Source organism: Schistocerca nitens, chromosome 4 (assembly GCF_023898315.1).
Source record: "Schistocerca nitens isolate TAMUIC-IGC-003100 chromosome 4, iqSchNite1.1, whole genome shotgun sequence".
NCBI classification, from domain to species: domain Eukaryota; kingdom Metazoa; phylum Arthropoda; class Insecta; order Orthoptera; family Acrididae; genus Schistocerca; species Schistocerca nitens.
This window is the reverse complement of record NC_064617.1, coordinates 368,086,558-368,109,776: the sequence shown is the minus strand read 5'-3', so window position 1 is coordinate 368,109,776 and position 23,219 is coordinate 368,086,558. Positions and strand designations below refer to the sequence as shown.

The window sequence follows — 23,219 nt, the reverse complement described above, 5'->3', positions numbered from 1 at the left end:
AGAAAGCTGGTGTTACTGTTAAAATCCAATACCTTACATATCAGTAAGTCACACATCATTATACCTTTGGTTGTAATGGCAGTTGGTACCTGACAATAGTCTAAGATATCGAAAACCAGTTCCTGATAAATTAAATAATAGATGCAGACCATCAGAAAGGAATTACCTATCTGAGGTGTAAACCTTTATACCCATTACCGATACCAATCACGTAACATATTATACAACTGATCGCGGCCGTAGGAACATAACTAAATTTTTGTCGTAGTCAGGGACTAGATAATCAAGAGGTATTGTGGCTCACAGAGAAATATATTTAGCAAGTGCATACTTTCAATGCAGATAAATGTATAGATTGTTACATATCAGAGTACATGTTGAATAAAGGATTAGTCAGCAAAAAGCCGTATATATTTGCTGTCACAGTTTTTTTGTTCAATGTTATCAGGAGAATTTTCAAAGAATGGGTTAAAATGATCAAATACTGAACAAATGAAATTTCCATGTTTGTTAACAACCCACCCTTGTCACCCCTTGTTACGTTCAAGTGATTCACTGTAAAGTGACGTCTTTCACTCTGTTAAGTGAGACATCTATAAATTAATGCTCTCTCTCGCTTGCACAAAAATTAATTTTCAAAGTGTTTCCCTTAATATTATCTTACTCGTACTTTTCACCACTGACGACCTATGATGCTGGACGTGAGAAAACTCGCAAAGAGAGACGAATCTTAAGAAAACTTGTGGTGTCAGTCATTCCCGATAATATGGTTGGCATTTTGCTAGTTTTGTGCCAGACCCTACTATCGAAAGAGACAAGTATTGCACACAAGTATGATCAATCAATATTTTTTTTTATAATTCGGACTTTCTTTAATAAAAAAAACTTTTAAAATATATTGGAGATTTATATGAGGTTGTGGAGAGAAAAACTACATTGACAGTGGAAATGGCCAGCCACACAGTCAAATGAAAAAGATTGGAGGAAGACAAACATACTGCAACTGAGTATGCAAAAGAAAAATAAAACTACCGAAGACACGACTTCAGTGGAATAAGGATAAATTTCAAAAAATTATTTGAAAAAAGTAATCATGTTTGAGAGAAACCGAGAACTATTGATCAAACAAACTATGTTATTTACCAGTCTGGATCAATCATCATCTAGTCCCCTATGTAATAACGAAGAGAACACGTGACATTCATTGCATTAACTATCAATGCAACGATACATAGTGAACATGCTCATAAAAATTCCAAACACAGTTGTTTTACAACGGTTTTGGTTAGTATTTTCACCACATATCTTCGCACTCATAGATGATCAAATGCATCTCCCCTGCTGCACCGCATACCTGATGATGATCAGTTGATAGAAGTGGTAGACAGTGAAGTATTTTTTTGGTCATAAGTTTTTGATTGTTCTAAAAATCACATTTTAGTGATATTTGAGTTTTTGGGAACCGTTTGGAAAAAGCATAATCTTAAAATCGTTAAAGTTAAATGTAAGAAGACGATAAGAAGATCCCGCCGCAATGTGTTTCGGGAATAGGTGAATTTTGGGAATTGGTTATGTGTTGGCTTTGTCAGTACCAACTTGTTATACACACTGTCGCACAGCTTGTTAAATTACACATTAAATACGACCATGCTGTAAGCCGTAACTCGCAATATAGAAAAATCTTTAAACAGTGCATCAGGATCGGCAGCAGACTTCATTAACCTAGGAAAGAGAGAAATGGGAGGAACCACTGTTCACATTATGGCAGCGAATCGAATTTTGTAAAATATGTCGCGTCACTCGGAGAAAGTTGAGTGCTGCTATGATCATACTTTCGCACCATGACCCATAGTAATCATTCAATGACGTTTAATTTAAATAAATTTATTACCACGTTCTTCCAAAACCTTTCTGAAATATTAATACGCGTAAAGAAATGGCAGCAAGTTATCTACAGATGTAGACCTAGGTACTCATCCCGTCACCAGTGTGCAGTACTGCACCTCCATGGAACATCCACTCGTCCTTATCCCACGGAGATCATGGAGAAGAGCTCATCCTCCATTTGTTTGGTCACAGCCACGGCGTTCACTAGATGACCCACCACAAATCAGGCCACTTTCCCTTTTTCAAACCACTAATATTAAATAACATTCATGCAGCATACATCTTCCTTTATTAGGGATACTTTTTCTTTTTTGAAACTTGTTTTTGCTCTAATAACTCGTAATGTTAGATGCACAATGTTGCGCCATAATCTCTTCCCACGTTTCTCTTTTCATTCAGCACTCCTCTCCTCACAATCATGAGGGCGGCGGTGGAGACTAACTCCCGTTTTCTACCGGATCATCACATCAGCGCAACATATTTCCGGACAGTTGCAGCGAGTTGGTCACGGCAGCTTCGCGCACCTACTTCAGCCAACAGTGTAACCCGATTTTGTTAACGTCCATATGAAAATTCTTGTGTGGTGCCGCAGCTACGTATAAAGGGCTACCAAATAATTTCCGTTCTGAGGTCGTACATTCCAGAACCGGTATGCTGATCAGTGAAATCGCCGTGAGCGTTGAGGAAATCATCCCACCGTCGTCCCTGGTTGAGGATACCCGTTTGATAAAACAACTCATTCTGCTGCATGATGATGACCGTAACTGCCTGCTGCACATTCACGTCCAGCAGGAACCGCCGGCACTTCGAGTCCTGTTCTAACGGACCGAGAACACAACGATCACGTTGGGAGAGATGAGGACTGTAGGGCGGATGCGCAAGTGACTCCCATTGGAGTGACCGTAATTGATGAGGCTGGTCTCCCAGATCGACCGGCAGCTTGTGTCGAATCCCAAGTAGTGCAGAACTTGGCGCACCATTCCAGATTGGTGGTTTTAGACAGACATTCTGCCCCGTACACATTCTTCGTTCTCCAATGGACGTCTGCCGGTGTTTGTTCTCCGGCAGCAAAGAAAAAAGTAACAGGACGTCAGTCCTGTAGTTCAGTTTCCATATTTACCACACGCACACAGGGAAGACATGAATGTCCCTCTAATCCCTTGCCTACTCAAACTATAATTTTGTGATCACCCTTTATACGCTGACGGGAAGAAGAACTGCAACACCAAAAAGGTGCAACATAAACGAAAGATGGTAGACTTGTGTCATCTGAAAGATGATATCTGTTCCAGTTTCGCACCAGTCGCGTAAGAGTAGTACTTGTAGCGTCACTATGCCTTAAGTACATGCAGTAACGGTCGTGAGAGTGAATTACATGTGAGATTGGTCGTAACGAGTTGATTTTAACCAAGGATGACTTTGAGGCGACAAAGACGTCATTATCAAAACCCCACGGAGTTGAAACGAGGTCGAGTAACAGGGCTACGAGAAGATAAATGTACCTTCTGCGATACTGCCGAAAGTCTTGTCAGGAATGTAGCCGCTGTATATCACTGCTGGCATTGGTGATCACGAGAATGTACGGCTGCAAGAAGACCGGGCTCCGGACGGCCACGTGGCACTATCGACAGAGGCCACCATCGTGTTCGGCGTAATGCTGTGGCACATCGTATTGCATCTGCAGCAGCAATTCGATCCCCAGTTCGCACCATAGTGAAACAATGAACTGTTACAAATGCCTTGTATCATACTTTCCACTGACCCCAAGCCATCTGCGGCTTCAGTGGACTTCATTGGTGTAAATCGAAAGCTCATTCGTAAGCAGGGTTGAACTCTGTTGTATTTTCTCATGAAAGTTGTTTCCGCCTCTGCGGCAGTGGTGGCTGTGTGTTGGAAGGGGCCCAGTTCAGGGCGAGCAACCAACCCGTCTGATTTGTAGACACATTGGACCTACACCTGGAGTTATGGTCAGGATTGCGATAGTGGGATCAATTTCGTGGTTATACCATACACCCTGACTGCAATTTGTACGTCAGTGTGGTGATTCGAACTACTGAGCTGCCATTCATGAATAGCATTCCAGGGCGTGTTTTCCAACAGGATAACGCTCGCCCATATACCGATGTTTTAACCAAGTATTCTTTACAGTGTGTCACCAGACCTGTCTCCAATCGAGCACATATGGAACGTCATCGGACGGCAACTCTAGCGTCATCCACAAACAGATCCCACAAACTGTCATCCACAAGATGTACAACACAATGCAGGCCCGCTTTCGTGCTTGCATTAAATTTTCTGGCAGTTACACCTGTTAGTAATGTACCAGCATTTCGCATTTGCAATGGCTTATCTCTCGCATTAACCTGTGAACTTAAACATGTTACCCCTCCTAATGTATTCCTGAAATTTCATTATTCTACATTAATTACTTTTTGGTGTTATGATTTTATTCCTCAGAGCATATAGGCAAGTATCGTTTTCACCTGAATCTGTCAGTGGTATGCATCTGGAAGCTAACAACTGCTCTGCTTGCTACTAGAGATCTTCTGCCCACTCGACCAGAAGGATTCAGCTTTCTCTGGCCGGACAGGTGCCCTCCCTCCACACTGCCTCTTCCCGCCTCCCCCCCCCCCATCTCATCCTCCTCCCCCCCCCCCCCGCCCCTCCCCTGTTGGGCCAGGTAGCAGAGCGGCTTTCGTCAAACAACAACCCAAGACAGCAGTTTACCCGCAAAACTGCTGCTATCTCACTACCTTACGATGTCCCTTGTTATGTTAAAATGCATACGGCTGTAGATAAGGATAATGTGTGGATCACTTAATTACTAGCATGTAACCGCTACGTTTCACAGAAGAATTATTTCAACATAACACTGAGACTGTCATAGTGCTTCCTACTTGTTCGAAAATAGCTTGTTTTCTCCGTCGTTTGGCTACGTAACTTACGACTCTCATGCGGAAATAAGTTACGTAAGAAATAAATTGGTTTAGCTGATAAAGCCTCATTAACGTCAATTGTACTTAGGGCTGGAGACGCTTCGCCTAACTCGGGTGCAGTGCTGGATTTCCTCCTCTTCCTTCCCCCGCCGCCGCCCCCGCGGTGGTGGAACACTCGCAGGCGCTGGCAACGAGTTCATGCAGAAGGGCGGCGGCGCGCGCCGGCGACAAGAGAGAAAATTAGCTGAATCAAATTACGTGATAATTTTGTGTGCTTTGTAAGTAAGGAGCGCTGTCCTTGGTCGACAAGTCTTGTATTTGAGTTGCTGTATATTTGCCTTATTCACCGCACAAAGGCACTTCAGCGGGGGCAGTAATGGCGCCGGGGTGCGCCGTGGAAACCCCCGTGCTTCCGTGCTGCTAGCTGCACGCATACTAAAACTGCTCTCCTCCCCCCGTTTCGTTCGCATCCACGGCGGGAACTTGGTCTTCGTAGGAATTTAAACGGCAATCTCATTTCCGGCACGGAATTTAAGGCTTGATTTTTGGGTAAATATGTGTTTAGCAAAACTCTACGGTGAGACGCCAAAGATATTCGTGACCATTTCGCATCACAGAATTCGTGCTCTGAGGAAGGTGAAACACGGCTCCTTCTTACCAACGGGCTACAAATATGCGAAGGAATTATTATTTGTACAAGTTTTATGATATAAAGCAATATCAGTGTGGTCTAAAAATTGATTTAAATAAATTATGAATGGTTTCGGATTTGTTGCAAATCAAACTTCACAGGCCTCATGCAAATTTTATTGCATTTCTGCTGGTGCCTCATTTCGTTGTCGTTACTGTTTGTGCCATGTTATACAGCACGGCACAAACAGTAACGACAACGAAACGGGGGCCCATAAGTCGTTTAAGCCGCCTATCTGTATTAACACACTTTGGCACGTACACTTTGTAATTGCTTTTAAATTTTGACGTGGAGCACGGTCCAGTATGTGTAAGGGAAATGCAATACGTGGAAAAATATATTTGAAAAACATCAAGTAGAAAGTGGGACCGGGTAATACAAGTTACATTAAGATATTAGGGAATAACTCCAATAGTACTAGAGGAAGCCACTGAAGCCAAAAACAGGGGAGGAAGACAAATGATTGGCAACACTGGTTCCATTTGCTACAGGCAAATGAATTTTCTTTTTAACTTTTTCTAGCGAAAAGATATCAAGGGAAAATATCTCCGAATTTTTTGCGTGAAGACTGAGAAAACTTTTTAAATAAAACATATTCTATTAAAATTCCCCGTCTTTATCCTTCATGTCTACATATTTATTTCTCAACATAGTCATCCTGGCGACTAAAACATTTCTCCCAATGAGAAAGGGAGCAGGGTAGGACAGTGGTTAGCACACTGAAATAGCTTTCGGGAGAACGACGGTTCCAACCAGCTTCCGGTCATTCTGATGTAGGTTTTCTGTGATTTCCCTAAATCACTTAAGACAACTTCTGAGATGGTTCGTTCGAAAGCTCACGGCCACTTTCCTCCTCCGCCTTTTCCTAATCCGAGATTGTTCTCCGTCTCTAATGACCACGTTTTCGACGGGACGTTTAAAACTAATCTCCTCCTTTTCCTTCTCCTCCTCTTCCTCCTCCTCCTCCTCCCACTGAGAAAGTAGTTTATAGATATTGTCTATGTAGAGTGTTTGACTTCGTTGAGGGAGCTGAAAACTCAGGCCCACTTGCACCGCTTCTTCACTATCAAAGTCAAGTCTTAGAAGAGTTTAATTAACTTCGGAAACCGATGGAAATCGGATGGAAGCAAGTGGGGACTGTATGGAGGATGATGGATAACGGAGAATCCATGGTATCGGCCAATTGCAGATGCGGCAGCATTCGCGTGTGGCCGAATTCTTCGAACTCGAATCTGGATTACAGCACCGTGTTTTTCACTCAACGACACAGTTACGTCACACACCGCCATGTTACACGCAACAATTCAGAGCTCACTTAGACCCAGAGGGCTGCAAATATGTAGACATGTAGAATGAAGATTCAGAATGGTAATAATTTAGTTTTATTAATTTTCACAAAAACTTTATTTTTCAGCACGGCCACATGCTGTTACTGTGCTAGGACGACAGCGTGCAAGAATACCTAACGAATTAAACTTTTCAAATAATGTTTGGTTTATTTAGACATTAAGTTGACATTAATAGAAAGGCAATTTTTAAAGTTCTGAGGATGGTTGATAATCAATTGAAACTGATAACCAGAAAATTGTAATTTTACACTTTTTTGCAATCAAAACTGTTAAAAATTTTTTGAGAAATAATGCAGATTGCAGTATCTTTCTCACCCGATGATGTCACGTCTTACAAATTATAATTTCGTGAATTTCTAACGTACTGATGGAGGACACGATCAGCAACTTGGGTATTAAATATTTTTATTTACTTCCACTACCCGACACAGTCACAATAACAGTCATTTGTCTGTGGCGACTAGTTTCGGACCATTACGTCCATTTTCAAACCATAACCTTAGACGTAACTGTAATCATACCCTCTGCAACGTACATGTGTGTAACCAAATGTTATTATTCGTCACTAAAAATCGTTACATGAGTCCAAAATTTTCTGTGCGGGTGTGTGTGTTTGTCCTTAGGATAATTTAGGTTATGTAGTGTGTAAGCTTAGGGACTGATCACCTTAGCAGTTAAGTCCCATAATATTTCACACACATTTGAACATTTTTGTTCTGTGCGGTGTGGGATCCTCACCTTCGACATTAACAGATGGTGCCATGTGTAGGATATATTATTTCTCCTTTAATGGAGTACATCGAAAAAGTTCAGAGAAGGACAGCACGTTTTGTGTTATCGCGAAATAGGGGAGAGAGTGTCACTGAAATGATACACGATTTGGGAATGGACATCATTAAAACAAAGGCGTTTTTCGTTGCGGTGCACCTTCTCACGAAATTCCAATCACCAACTTTCTCCTCCGAATGCGAAAATATTTTGTTGTCACCATAATGAAATAAGGGAAGTCAGAGCTCGTACGAAAGATATAGGTGTTCGTTCTTTCCGTGCGCTATACGAGAATGGAATAATAGAGACTTGTGAAGGTCGTTCGATGAACATTCAGTCAGGTATTTAAATGTGATTTGCAGAGTACGTATCCAGGTAGATGAATATGAAGATGTAGACTATACAATGTGGTTTGTTTCCAGTCGAACGCAGCTGCATTCACAAAGAATTGAATACTATAATTTTGTGCTGAAAATATTTATTCATCGAAAACACCAAACTGTTTCACACTGTCACGAATTTCTTCAACTTCGACTTTGTCACGCTGATGTCAGTATTCGGAAGTCATGCATACAATGGGTTGAATAATCTTGAAATAGAGAAAATAAAAAATGAGTAAATATTGTGATGAAAAATGCGGCTACAGCCAGTCATCAAAATGCCAGCAGCTTGGATAGCAGCCCTCGGAAAACAAATTGTTCTTGCCACATGTAACCCGGATGTCCTCCGCCCTGTGTACGGCTGCTATAACTTTGCTTTTGGACTGCTTTCTGAATTTGTTCTTGCTCGCTTCCAGTCAGCTCTTGCATTCTTTCCAAGCGGCAGATTCAGCCAGTAAGAGGTTTCTTATTTGTATCAAGACTATTGTTGGACAATGTTGCATTTCTTTTTACGTTGCTCTATTCTTTCAATATTGGGCGCTAATAGCCATATTATCGAATGCGGTGAATCAATTGCTGCAGTAGACATTGTACCAGAGGAGCTGTAATATCTATGGATTTCTTACGGTCTTCTTCTCGTTACCTTCGACATTAACAGATGGTGCCATGTGTCGGATATATTATTTCTCCTTTAATTGTTTTTATATCTGTCTGACTTCTATCAATTTTTAAATCGGTTTTTCATTTGTATTTACATTAGCTACCAATTATTTGTTTTACTCTATGCTTCTTTACTGTATTTTCAGACATGTGAACGTCGCCTAGCGGAACTTCCGTCCATTGTGTCTCGTGCAGTGTGTGCACATTCAAGGGCACTAAAATTTGTACGCCAGTACCTGTATCAAGATCGTAAGTAGTGGCCCTGTCTTAGGATAGCTGCATGCCTTTTCCAAAGGAAAGTATCGTCGTCTCTATTACGGTTCCACTACGAATTTGGCTCTACGTTGTTAGTCTAGGCCAACGATTCCTTTTTTTTTAGTTCTTTGCATTCTAGGTGCACATCAAAGGTTTTGACTGATTATGACTCATGTGTTGCCCGCAGTTCCTAAACGTAAGTCCCCTTCAATCTACTGTTTTTGTAGCATTGAAAAAAAAATTATCACCTTATGATGCTAGAGAGGACCAAACCTCTAATCTGTTTTTATGTACTTTTCCGAATCTAGAAATTTTGAGGATGTCTCGAAAAGGCGAAACGCGTTAATAAACCTTTTTCTGCCATTCCAACCTAGACTGTCTTTTCCCTACTGAAAATATATCACGGTTCCTGCATCATAGCTATAGAAAGGGAGGATTTATAGCATAACAGTCCGCCCCTGGTAGCTGAGTGTTCAGCGCGACGGAATGTCACATCTAACGACCCGGGTTCGATTCCCGGATGGTTCGGAGATTTTCTCCGCTAAGAGACTGGGTGTTGTGTTGTCCTTATCATCGTCATTTCATCCCCATCGACACGCAAGTCGCCGAAGTGGCTTCAACTCGAAAGACTTGCACCAGGTGAACGGTCTACCCGACGGGAGGCCCTCGCCACACGGCATTTACATTTATTCATAGTATAACAGAGTAATAATTAATAAATAAATTGTGTCGCTTCAATACAACGAGTAACACGTATGATCAAAATGTCAGTAACCATATAAGGGAAAAATCTTTTTAGATTACTTCCAGTAAAACCACTTGGAGGCTGAAACTTTAGGTTTTCTGTGGTGTCCACAAATCTAATGAAGCTTCGGGATGATTTTTATGAACATTACACGACTGATTACCAACACAACGCCTCCCTAAACCGAACTAGTGCGCTGTCTCTAATGATTCCGACTTCGACAGGACGTTATACTCTGGTTCCATTGCTCTTGGAATTTCTTATGTAGGAACATAGTTTTCCAGAGTTCGAAAATGTCATTCAGAAATTCGCTCAATACATACGAAAACTACAAACAAAAATATTTGTGGCAAAGGGTATGACTTTGTTGCTGCTCTGATCTACAGGGTAACGGAAGGCGATGGGAAGGCTAGAGGAAAGAAGGGAAATAAGATACATGAAGAGTGAAGAAAGGGAGGCAAGTGAGAGTGGCAGAGGAAAGACAGGAAAGGAGCAGAAAGGAATTGGAGGGAAGCAAAAGGAGGAAAGTAAGACGAGTCGTGCCGGCGGTAGAGATATTCGAAGATGAGTACAAGGCCCGGATATCCCGTCGCCTCCTGCATGCATAAGAGGCGGGCCCGAGATGGAGCAGCCAAGATTACACGGAAGGGGCCGGCGCGGCGGCACGACAAAGTGCATTATAAATTTCCATCCCTCAGCGGCCAAATTCGCCCGGAAAATTGCGGCAGTGCGCCCGACCATCTTGGGGCCGTGCTGGCTAGCTGTTTAGCTGCTGGACTTCATGGTATGTGCAAATGTTGGCGCTCATTCGTCTCGCGAGAGAACGCTGGAACCATTCTGAATCTACTACAGCGCAGTCGAAAGTTAGAGTATTCCACAGCTTGCTGCATGTCACAGTTCATGTACTTGTTACGTCGACCAGCAACTGATCTGCAGATTTAACTGTCTCGTTCAGGCTCAGTGGCCTGGTTATGTCTGTATATATGTTGATGGATCAAAATTCCACAAGAGGGGTATACTGGATGTGATTTTTATGTCCTCAGATCCACACCAGTGAAGTATACAAACTGCCTAAAAGTGCTTCAGTTTTTATGGCAGAGACTGTGCCTCTTTGAGAAGCAATTAAGTTTATATCTTTAACTTCCTTCTTAAAAGTATTAATCGTGTCGACTTATAGAGTATTCAAGGTATTCAACAGCGAAGAAGTGATAAAACAAGCAACCGTTATATTTTGGATGTGGTGCTGGAATATATTCGCTGTAAAAGGAGAGGGCAGACAGTCATTCTATGGTGGAGGCATTTCCACTCTGGTATCCACCGAACGAAGCATGAAGCAACCTGCATCTACAGGAACTATTCTCGATTCGAAATAAACGTATCCAGACTACTTACATGAAGTCAAGAGCCACGAAAAGTAGCAATGGTAAGAGATGTGGAGTGCGTCGCAACAAACTAAAGGTGGATATTATGCGGAATTACAATCTCAAATTCCTAAAATTCCGTCGTTTACGAGGACGCATTTGGCCCAATCTGCGATTTCTACCATCATTCGGCTTCACTTTAACCATGTCTCGTTTCCTTTAGATGTGTGTAGGACCAATATTTTCAATTACCCTGCATGTGAATGTGATTCCTAGTCAGAAGCTGATGTAAGTCACATCTTGTTTTCATGTTCCAAATTTGACAACGAACGATCGGTATTTCTGAAGACTTTGGTGAGTACGGGTTATGTCATCCCTCAATCATCGCATTCTCTTTTGGCCTTGAAGACACTAACCTGTACTGAGTGATTTTCAGTTTCGTTAGGAATATAGACAAAAATCTGTAGGATTCATATCTACAATTACCTTTGTCAGTTATTACAGTATTTACGAAGTAGTGTGAATAAATAATATAAATATGTGTAGTTTATTTATCATTTTATTCCTTAAACATTTCTTGTGAAAAAATTGACAGTTTGAGATTTCAATTTTATAAATTGTATTTTCTCTATACAATTATGTGTTCTATTTATATCTGTGTTTTCTACGGCTAAATAGAGTACAAACTGAAGAGGCCAAATAAAATAAGCAAACAAACATACTTTTTACCATACTTGAGTGCTTTATCCCCCCACATCCAACGAACCTTATTAGAAGTAATACCGATGAGCATCCTGAAAACGTGACTCGCGTTAGGGGGGTCAATGGCTCAATGGACTCGACAGATTGCTTTCATTGACGCCTCTGATATTGATGGTGTTGCAGAAGAGAGGAGAAAACTTTCTACAGACTTCCGCGAATGGTCAAATGGTGGAATACTTCAAAGAAGCAATGCCTTTCATCTTGGTACACCAGCCGTCAATCGTATGTGTTTTTTTAATTTTCTTTTTAATTTTATTTTTATTTTAATAGTCAACAGCCTTAGTTGCACCGTTTACCTAGAATTTACCTGGGTTTCAGTCGGGATAACCCAACCTTCTTCAGAATAACAGTAACTACCGTTTGTCCATAGTGGACATCGTCAAGCTAAAACTTACAAATCCATAAATTATCGTGAGACTGTAAAACTTATCTGAAACTGCCTCGGCCCCACTTCGCGACCGCGATGCGGCAGCCAAGAGTGCTGTACTGGAACTGTATTTAAAATCCTATTGGTGTTAACTTGTCAAGCGAGAGCTTTTTATTGGACGACTGATGAACTTCGCTGGTCCTAGTTGAAATGATATACTAAAAGGGTGAACCAGAAGTACCAGAAGTCAACCGACAAACTTTCAGAGGTTATTCAGACATACCTTCCGAGTATATTTGTTATAAGCGACTCACAGTCACTGACGGCTATTATAGCTTAATCGCATTTCGTTTGTTTTATTTCCCCTATAAAGTCGACAGTATGCGGTATCTGTCTTGGTTCCGTTCAGTCACGGTATCAACTGTTCAGAATAGTAATGCCCCCGTTACCACGTTCCTCTCAAGTTTCCAGTCAGCGTTGCTCGCTTTGTCGCGTTTTCTGCTGTCCGACAGTGTTAGCTGTGCGTTAACAGCGGTACATGGCAGAACTATGTTTAGTTGGCCCATATCTGTCTCGTGTATGGATTCACCGCATGGAATGGGAGTACAATGACGCAATGCTGACCTGTTTCCGCAGCGACAGAAACCGCATTGCAGTTCTTTTGCGTTGGAGGACTAAAAATGGTTCAAATGGCTCTGAGCACTATGGGACTTAACAGCTATGTTCATCAGTCCCCTAGAACTTAGAACTACTTAAAACTAACTAACGTAAGGACATCACACACATTCATGCCCGAGGCAGGATTCGAACCTGCGACCGTAGCAGTCGCGCGGTTCCGGACTGCGCGCCTAGAACCGCGGTTGGAGGACTATTGCATTACTCTCATTTGTGTGCTCCAGGTATTGATTCTTCGATATTACAGTCCTCTTCATTGATATGACAATATTTTCTCAGAAACAAAAGTAACTTTCAAAACAAACCGAATAAATCATTATTACATTATTACTCTGTAATGAGTCGCAGGAGGAAAGGGGTCACTTATACTAAAATATTCAGAACTTATCCCTGAACAACTTCTGAAAGATGTATATGACCCTGTATATGACCCAAAACTGTACACACATTTCATAAGCGTCCAACACACTAGAAATACACAAAGTGACGAAAAACAAAAAGACTGCTGACATTGCTAAGAAATGGCAAGTCGAGAAGCGGTAAAGCACGACAGTTTTCAAAACTTCAAATGAGTCCTTATGTTGAAAAGAGTAAAACATATAATATCATTTCGGAAATAATTTTTCACTGTGCAGCGGAGTTTGCTCTGTTTTTGAACTTCCTGACTGTATGACACTGTGTGCCGGAAAGAGACCTGAATCCATAAATTTTCTCCTCGTCGATAATGCTCTTATCAGATGAGCAATGCAGGAATGAAAGCTTGGAAAGCAGCACGGAAGTACTGATGGAAATAAACCTGTGACGACGGGTAGTGAGTCGTACTGGACGACTTAAGATGTTTGCCCATTAAAGTCTAGGTTCCGCGTTCAAGTCACGGCACAGCGATCAGTTACAATCTGCCAGGATGTATCACATAATGTCAATTTTTACTGGAATCCCCGAAGGGCAGATTCAACACCGTAACTGAAAAGATTTTCTTCCTTCTCGCAACACATCATCCTTCACTGAGAGACGGACAACTTTTGCTCAAGGTCTGATGATTAAGAATATTATTTCTGCATCTATACACATATTCCGCAATCCACAGTATGGAGCGTAGTGGGACCATATCTTGTACCACTGTCAGCTATTTCCTTTCCTGTTACCTTGAAAACAGAACGAGAGAAAAATGACTATCTATATGTGTTCGTGCGAGACCAAATTTCTCTTACTTTCGCTATCCTTACAAGAAATGGGTGTAAACGGTAGTAGAATCATTGTGGAAGGCAGTAACGCTGCGAGACCGAAGTGCCACTCGTGCTTTGAGAGCTCTGTCAGCAGATCACTTTCCCAGGTAAGATAAGGGTCTCAGATTCGAGTTCCGGCCCGGCACACAATGTTCATGTGCCACGAAGCTTCAAAGCACCGAGCATTCCGCTATAGAGTGAATTCTAGGTCTGAATTCAAGTGATGTTACTGACATTTAGCACGATGTGCAGCAGGACAATATGAAACCACTACACAGTTGTTAGAAAGCCAAAATTGCAATACTGTGTTGTTCTAGAAAAATACGTTCATCCCTCTAATACTGTTGTTAGGTATAATTGACGACACAGAACCCTGAAACTATTTTTGGCATTACATGGGTTGTGTACGCAGATAAATGTCAACAGTTCAAATGGTTCAAAAGGCTCTGAGCACTATGGGACTTAACATCTCAGGTCATCAGTCCCCTAGAACTTAAAGAACTACTTAAACCTAACTAACCTAATGACATCACACAGATCCATGCCCGAGGCAGGATTCGAACCTGCGAGCGTAGCGGTCACGCGGTTCCAGACTGAAGCCCCTGGAACCGCTCGGCCACACCGGCCGGCAACGTCAACAGTTTCGAGCGGTCTAAGGCGCTGCAGTCATGGACTGTGCGGCTGGTCCCGGTGGAGGTTCGAGTCCTCCCTCGGGCATGGGTGTGTGTGTTTGTCCTTAGGATAATTTAGGTTAAGTAGTGTGTAAGCTTAGGGACTGATGACCTCAGCAGTTAAGTCCCATAAGATTTCACACACATTTGAACATTTTTTGTCAACAGTTCCGTGTGTCTTCCGGGATAGCGAAGAGGGGGAAAAAGACTGGTGAAAGGGTTATACTTTATTCATTTCAATGATACTCTTTGGAATACAGGTGACATGGCTCTCGCTGAGACTATAAATCTGGAGATCCATTATACGTGGAACAGAATGTCAGGTACACAATCACCGTCGTAACTAAGTCCGGGAGAGTTGAACCACTAGGTGAGACGGACCTGTAGGGTTTTTCACAACTGCACCGCTGTACAGCAGCTCCCGCTACTTTCGAGGAAGATCTTTTATGAAAAAAACGTCGTGAAAATGTGTTGCATTCATTTTCGTGGTAGTTCTGGAGAAAAATTACATTCTCTGCTCTGATAAGCCCGTAAGTTTGATCGTGTCGTTACATTGTTTTAGTATTAAGGCTTCGTTTGCCCAATGTCAATGCAGTTTTTTCCTGCGAGCTTGACAAATGTGTACACATGCAACTAACGTAAAATGGCCACCGAATTGGCTACCTACAAAAATGGTAGTCGCGTAATGCAACGTTCCCACATAATCGGGAGAGATGGACTATTGTTATCTATGAGACATGGACCACTTGTTTTAACGCGAGAAAGAAGGAGTACACTTAAATTAACCTTCAAGGTATGTGCAATAAGCATACTGAAGATGGCCAAAGTCTAAGGCTATGCTTATTTGTCGGACGATATGTCTGTGCCGACAAACAGATGAGCAAAATCTCACACATAGGCGAAACAACCACCTCAAAGCTTACCAAAAGGCCTGCTGATCCCACGCACATAAAACAAGCAGAACTGTCTGCACAAATCAAATTCTTTCACTGGCGCTACTTAAGATTCCACTCCTATTAAACCTAAAACTTCCAAGATTACCACCACAAAAACCAATAGTGAACAAACATTTGGAAGAAATATCATCAGTTTAGGCAGTTGATAAAACGAGGAATTTTAAAAGTAAGACAGCAACTGTATCCAAATGGCTAAACTCTGGTGAAAACATTGAAACTGTAAATTAAAAGTCACCAAGAGATCTCCGGATGGAAATACTGAAACAGACTGAAGAAGCTAGAAAAGAAAGATACAGCAAATAGTTCACCGTGTTCATCAGATGCAGACACTGTAGAAGGTTGCGAAAATGACTTTGATGAATGTGTTGGGTGTGGTGGAATCTACAACGAAACAAGGAAACAGTCTGTTTCCTGTTCACGATGGCCACATGTACGGTGTTCAACATTTGGTAATAAGTCTAATTGCTGTGGTGAGAGAAAAACAGACTAATACTTAAACAATACCAACAACTGATTGGAAAATCCAATGTTCAATAAGACTTATAAAAAACTGATAAAATTGTTTTGGACTAAAACATTTAATAGTATAATTCGAAATTCGTTACAATATCTTCCAAAAAAAAGTATGAAATTTTAATTTACTCTTTTCTTCCTGTATAGACATTTTTATATGGTTCTCCTCTTCCTGTACACTGATCCAACTCGCCCACACACGTATGGGTAAGGTGGACCACTCATGTATATTTTCATTTCATCACATCTCTCGTATTTTAAGTGGCAGTGCCTCAGTAATATTGCGTGCTGGCGTAAGCTGTCATCAGCAGACCGATCGGCAAAGACGTAGCGCGAAGATCGATAGCAGCCGCCGGTGACCAGAGGGCCTCACTAATCAGTCGTTGACTCAATAACTCATATTCCAGTTGGCGTCTGTCAGTTCGAATCAAATAGTTCAAATGGCTCTCAGCACTATGGGACTTAACATCTATGCTCATCAGTCCCCTAGAACTTAGAACTACTTAAACCTAGCTAATGTAAGGACATCACACACATCCATGACCGAGGCAGGATTCGAACCTGCGACCATAGCGGTCGCGCGGTTCCAGACTGAAGCGTGTAGAACCCCTCGGCAACAACGGCTTGTTCAACAACACAGGGACTCCATTCAAGGTAAGTAAACAAAGAACCCGGTTAATCCATGCGTGCATTTGTCTTGTAGAAAGACCGGCCACCCATAATAACATCCTCTTCCTTGCTTCCTACGGTAAAACACACTACAATGCGACGAGGATACTACATATTATAAACTACTGGCCATTAAAATTGCTACACCAAGAGGAAATGCAGATGATAAACGGGCATTCATTGGACAAATATATTATACTAGAACTGATATATGATTACATTTTCACACTATTTTGGTGCATAGATCCTGAGAAATCAGTACCCAGAACAACCAACTATGGCCGTAATAACGGCCTTAATACGGCATTGAGTCAAACAGAGCTTGGATTTCGTGTACGGATACAGCTGCCCATGCAGCTTCAACACGATACCACAGTTCATCAAGAGTAGTGACTGGCGTATTGTGACGAGCCAGTTGCTCGGCCACCATTGAACAGACGTTTTTAATTGGTGAGAGATCTGGAGAATGTGCTGGCCAGGGCAGCAGTCGAACATTTTCTGTATCCAGAAAGACCCGTACAGGACCTGCAACATGCGGTCGCACATTATCCTGCTGAAATGTAGGGTTTCGCAGCGATCGAATGAAGGGTAGAGCCACGGGTCGTAACACATCTGAAATGTAACGTCCAATGTTCAAAGTGCCGTCAATGCGAACAAGAGGCGACCAAGACGTGTAACCAATGGCATCCCATACCATCACGCTGGGTGATACGCCTGTATGGCGATGACGAATACGCCCTTCCAATGTGCGTTCACGCGATGTCGCCAAACACGGATGACCATCATCATGCTGTAAACAAAACCTGGATTCATCCGGAAAAATGACATTTTGCCATTTGTGCACCCAGGTTCGTCGTTGAGTACACAATCGCAGGCGCTCCTGTCTGTGATGCAGCGTCAAGGATAACTGCAGCCATGGTCTCCGAGCTGCTGCAAACGTCGTCGAACAGTTCGTGCAGATGGTTGAAGTCTTGCAAACGTCCCCATCTGCTGACTCATCGATCGAGACGTGGCTGCACGATCTGTTACAGCCATGTGGATAAGATGCCTGTCGTCTCGACTGCTAGTGATACGAGGGCGTTGGGATCCAGCACGGCGTTCCGTATTACCCTCCTGAATCCACCAATTCCATATTCTGCTAACAGTCATTGGATCTGGACCAACGCGAGCACCAATGTCGCTATACGATAAACCGCAATCGCGATAGGCTACAATCCGACCTTTATCAAAGTCGGAAACGTGATGTTACGCATTTCTCCTCCTTACTCGAGGCATCACAACAACGTTTCACCAGGCAACGCCGGTCAACTGCTGTTTGTGTATGAGAAATCGGTGGAAACTTTCCTCATGTCAGCACGTTGTAGGCGCCAACCTTGTGTGAATACTCCGAAAAGCTAATCATTTGCATATCACAGCACCTTCTTCCTGTCGGTTAAATTTCGCATTTGTAGCACGTCATCTTCGTGGTGTAGCAATTTTAATGGTCAGTCGTGTACTTAAGTTTATGTGACACTCTATACGAACATCATGGCAGAAGTAAGAAATCAAAGAAATAAAATACTAAAAAAATAAGAGGTTGAAAAACACAATTAATGTTGAAGAAAGAAAGTGGCCCAACTGTCCCGAACTTGCCATATCTAGCCAAGAGACCATAATAGTAAGATACAAAAAATTAGCGAGCACGGTGAGGCATATTCTGTAAGGATTGGGACAGAAAAGCGCTGATACTTCTACAAAGAACCCACTACTGCGCACTCTGCAGTGGCTTGTAGAGTATGTATTTACATTTAGATGAACAAATCTTCAAACCAAACGAGAGACTGACGAACTTGTATAGCTGTTTCGTAGGCCTGTTCTGAACGCATCGTCAGCAGCCGCTTCGTACCCGGGGGCGGGTGCAGGTGCGTGTTTACACAGCGCTGGGCCGTGGCGTTACGTGACGAATTGCAGGTCGCGCTGTGCCATATTTCAGGACCTTGGTGGGGCTTAGAGCAAAGCGTGGGCGGTCGCTGCGTCGGCGGCGGCATCGGCGGCCTGTAATCCACGCTCGCCGCTAAGCCTCTCGCTGTGGGAAAGGCCAGATTGCGTCTTTCGCGGCGCCGCGCCGCTCTCTCCTCTCTCCCTGCCGCATTCAGATTTTCCGATCGCAGCGGCAGGCGGCCGGCCCGGAGCGGTGGACGCTGATGAATAATTTAGCCGGCGCTCGGTCGATCAGGTGAGACGGTCCGATTCCCCCCACCTGCACTATCGACACCTGCGTTTAAGTGGATGGAGTTTCCGATCGGTCGCGGGGCTGCTTTCACTTCTGTCCTGCAATGTGCGTTTCAAGCCTCCGTAGCGACGAACATACGATGGGAGTTCAATAAGTAATACAGCACTTTTTTTCTGAAAGTAATATGGTTCCATTTAGGATTCCAGTATGGCTTCAGAACCATATTTTTCTACGTAGTCTCCGTTCAATGCTACGGGCTAACGCCACCTTCTTGGGAGGGCCCTGTATGCCTGCGGGATACCACTCCACTGATCGACATCGGAGCCAACGTCTTGATGCATCAATAACCTCGTCATCATCCACGTACTGCTCCCCGCGGAGTGCATCCTTCATAGGGTCCATCAGATGGAAGTCGAATGTCTTCATGACGTCGATTTTTAATAATTCGTGAATAATTACCAATTATATAATTATAGTATTCGTCATGTAATAAAAATGTGGTGGCAAACAGGCACACCGCTCTGTCTCTACAAACAGCTTCACTGCACAAAAGTTGACTCAAGAGTGTTCTATCAACAATGCTGCGCGCTGCTCGCCGCGCTAACTATGTATCAATGCGCGGTCTCTCCCACCAACAAAGAGCTTTGTGCGGATACTTCACTCTCACCATCGATATGCAAAGAATTTAAATAAATTTTACAAAACATTTTTCTTAACCTTTTTCTTACACACTAAAATTGTTATTTACATAGTTCTTAGCTTATAAATATTTCTCATCAGTTTGTTACTTTGATTTATTTATGTTTTGGCCTGGTTGATTTTCTATTGACATATTTCAAGATCATACTAGTAATTTTTGCTACCTATGACTAATACCACACCTGCAGCTCCCAAACCTGAGTCTCCCTTCATTCTGATTTTTTATATAGTAAGTAGATTTTTTTTTCATTTTCTCAAGATAGATAGGACCATCTGTTTCTGTTTATTTTTACCCATGTTCAAATTCTGAAGATGTCTCAAAAAAGTGAATTGTGTAAATTAAGCATCTGCTGTCATCTGCAACTTAAACTGTTTTTTCTTACTGTTTCCACACCTTTGTGGTATTTTGTGAACACTCCCGTCATCCGAGATGACAAAAGCCCTGCACACAGGACTTTATAAATATGTTCCGGGTTTGGCAAAAACTCAGGCACAGTATCGCACTACGAGTGGCCCGCCATACCATCCGACGTTAATCCCAGCTGAACACGTTGGGACGTAATGAAGAGGAAGCCTACCCGTCTTCAGCTAAAAACATCCAGCAGCCAAGATCAGATAAATTTTTTATTTAATTCAAGACAACAGGTTTCGACAGATTTTGCTGACATCTTCAGGTTGTAAAGAATCTTCTTGTTACGAAACGTGCTCATTTTACGTTCGACGTCACGCCAAGTTGTCACATGGATAAAAATCAGCACATTATACACTGAAGAGCCAAAGGAACTGGTACATCCGCCTAATATCGTGTAGGGCCGCCGCGGGTACACAGAAGTGCTGTAACACGATGTGGCATGGACTCGACTAATGTCTGAAGTAGTACTGGAGGGAATTGACACCATTAATCCTGCATTACTGTCCATAAATCGGTAAGAGTACGAGGGAGTGGAGATCTACTCTGAACCACGTTGCAAGGCATCCCTGATATGCTCAATAATGTTCATGTCTGGGGAGTCTGGTGGGCAGCGGAAGTGTTTAAAGTAAGAAGAGTGTTCCTGGAGCCACTCTGTAGAAATTCTGGACGTGTTGGGTGTCGCATTGTCCTGCTGGAATTGTCCAAGTCCGTCGGAACGCTTGAATGAATGCAGGTGATCAGATAGGATGCTTAGTACATGTCACCTGTCAGAGTCGTATCTATATGTATCATGGGTCCCATATCACTCCAACTGCACACGCCCCACAACATTACAGAGTCAGCACAAGCTTCAACAGACACCTGTTGACATGCAGGATCCATGGAGTCATGAGGATGTCTCCATACCCGTACACGTCCATCCGCTCGATACAATTTGAAACGAGACTCGTCCGACCAGGCCACATCTTTCCAGTCATCAATAGTCCAATTTCGGCGTTGACGGGCCCAGGCGAGGCGTTAAGCTATGTGTCGTGCAGTCATAAAAGGTACACGAGTGGGCCTTCGGCTTCGAAAGCCCATATCGATGATGTTTCGTTAAATGGTTCTCACGCTGACACTTTTTGACGGCCCAGCAATTTTCGGAAGCGTTGCAATTCCGTCACGTTGAACAATTCTCTTCAGTAGTCGTTGGTCCCTTCTTGCAGGATTTTTTCCGGTCGCAGCAATGTCGGAGACTTGATGTTTTACCGGATTCCTGATACTCACGGTACGCTCGTGAAATGGCCGTATGGGAAACTCCACAATTCATCGCTACCTCAGAGATACCGTCTCCCATCGCACATGCGCCCGCTATAACACCACGTTCAAACTCACTTAAATCTTGATAACTTGCCATTGTAGCAGCAGTAATCGATCTAACAATTGCGTCAGACACTTGTCCTATATAGGCGTTGCTGTCCCCCGCCCCGTATTACGCCTGTTTTGATACCTCTGTATTTGAATACGCATCCTTATAACAGTTTCTTTAGCGCTTCAGTGTAAAGTGTCTGTCATAACTAATGTATATATATAAAATCTTGCTGGCCACGGCTCTTGTTAGTCACCACGATGGACACTGCGTCACAGCTGCAATATGTAGACGTGTGCTGTCCTGCTGAAGAAGCACTTCAACCTCTTGTGGAAGAAGTGATCACAAAAACACAGTAGCGCATCTGTTTACATATGCTGGACAAATTCTAAACATTTAAAGTTTTTAATTTTTTAGTTATGATAATCCTTTTGTGATGCGCTGAATTTTATCCACACGACAACTTGACGTGAGGTCCAATGTAAAATGAATCCGTATCACAACATAGAGATTTTGTAAGACCTGAAGAGGCGAGAAAAGTCTGCCGGAACTGATTGTCTTCAATAAAGAAATATTTATACGATGTTGGCTGTTGAACGGTTTTAGGAAGTAAAATATATCACTCCTTCCCTCATCTCAAAATAGGAGAAAATTTAACTTTCTTCAGGACCTGTAATTGCAACAAAAGGGGAAAGATGCTAGGGACAGTCTGTCGCAGGATCCCATTCAGCACCTTCATTTGCATGCGAGAATACACGCCTGCGTTGCCATAAGAGGGTCGTATATGTCAACAAAATTTACACAAATCTATTTAGTTTCCTTCCCAAAGTAGTTCTGTTCCAACCGAGTTACAGGAATTGGCTATCAGGAGTGAAAACTCTTTCCCCATTTCAGACAAATTTTCCTCTCTTCTCTTCTCCTTCCCCCTCTTTCTCGTCCTCTAGCCATCCAAATGTTTTGAGTATTCAAAAATTGTTTCCATGCTTTCCTACACTTGAAGCTTCAACCAGAACACCATTTTTCCCACAACTTACGAAAGTCCATTTCGTAACCAATAATAACAAAATGAGACATCTACTGCCTAAGACGGTCACTTCTTCTCACGATAGGCTTCAGCGGCGATAGTACATGAAAACAGCCCAACTTGGTCTCCAATGTTGTCGTTTCATGTGAAACGACGTTTCTAGCGCTAGCAACTGTGCAGTAATGATATGATAATTAAATGGACACCCTAGCTGCAAACAGGCGTTGATGTACTTCTTTCGGGACATGTTGAAAATGTGTGCCCCGACCGGGACTCGAACCCGGGATCTCCTGCTTACGTGACAGACGCTCTATCCATCTGAGCCACCGCGGGCACAGAGGATAGTGCGTCTGCAGGGAGTTATCCCTTGCACGCTCCCCGTGAGATCCACATTCCTTGCATGTCCACATCACTACATTCGTAGTGCGCCTAATAGATGTTTGCCCATCATACTCATTACTCGTGGCAGATTAATCTACCAAGTCCCGTACGAGTTCGGGCATAGCGTGTGCGTTCGCACAAGAAGGTCAACGGCCGGGAAGCCATATTTTAACTATATATGACGGTAGTATCTGTTCCCGAAAGAACAGTTACCGTGGATGACCATGCAGCTTTGCTAGAAATGATATGATAATTAAATGGACACCCTAGCT

The 23,219-nt window shown here is 42.8% G+C and overlaps 1 non-coding gene across 1 annotated transcript; it reads right to left on the bottom strand.

Moving 5' to 3' along the window:
* Positions 1–22,825: 22,825 nt before the first annotated feature.
* Trnat-cgu (transfer RNA threonine (anticodon CGU)) lies at positions 22,826–22,900 on the bottom strand. The gene has a single exon. It is a non-coding gene; the product is annotated as a tRNA-Thr (tRNA).
* Positions 22,901–23,219: the final 319 nt, after the last annotated feature.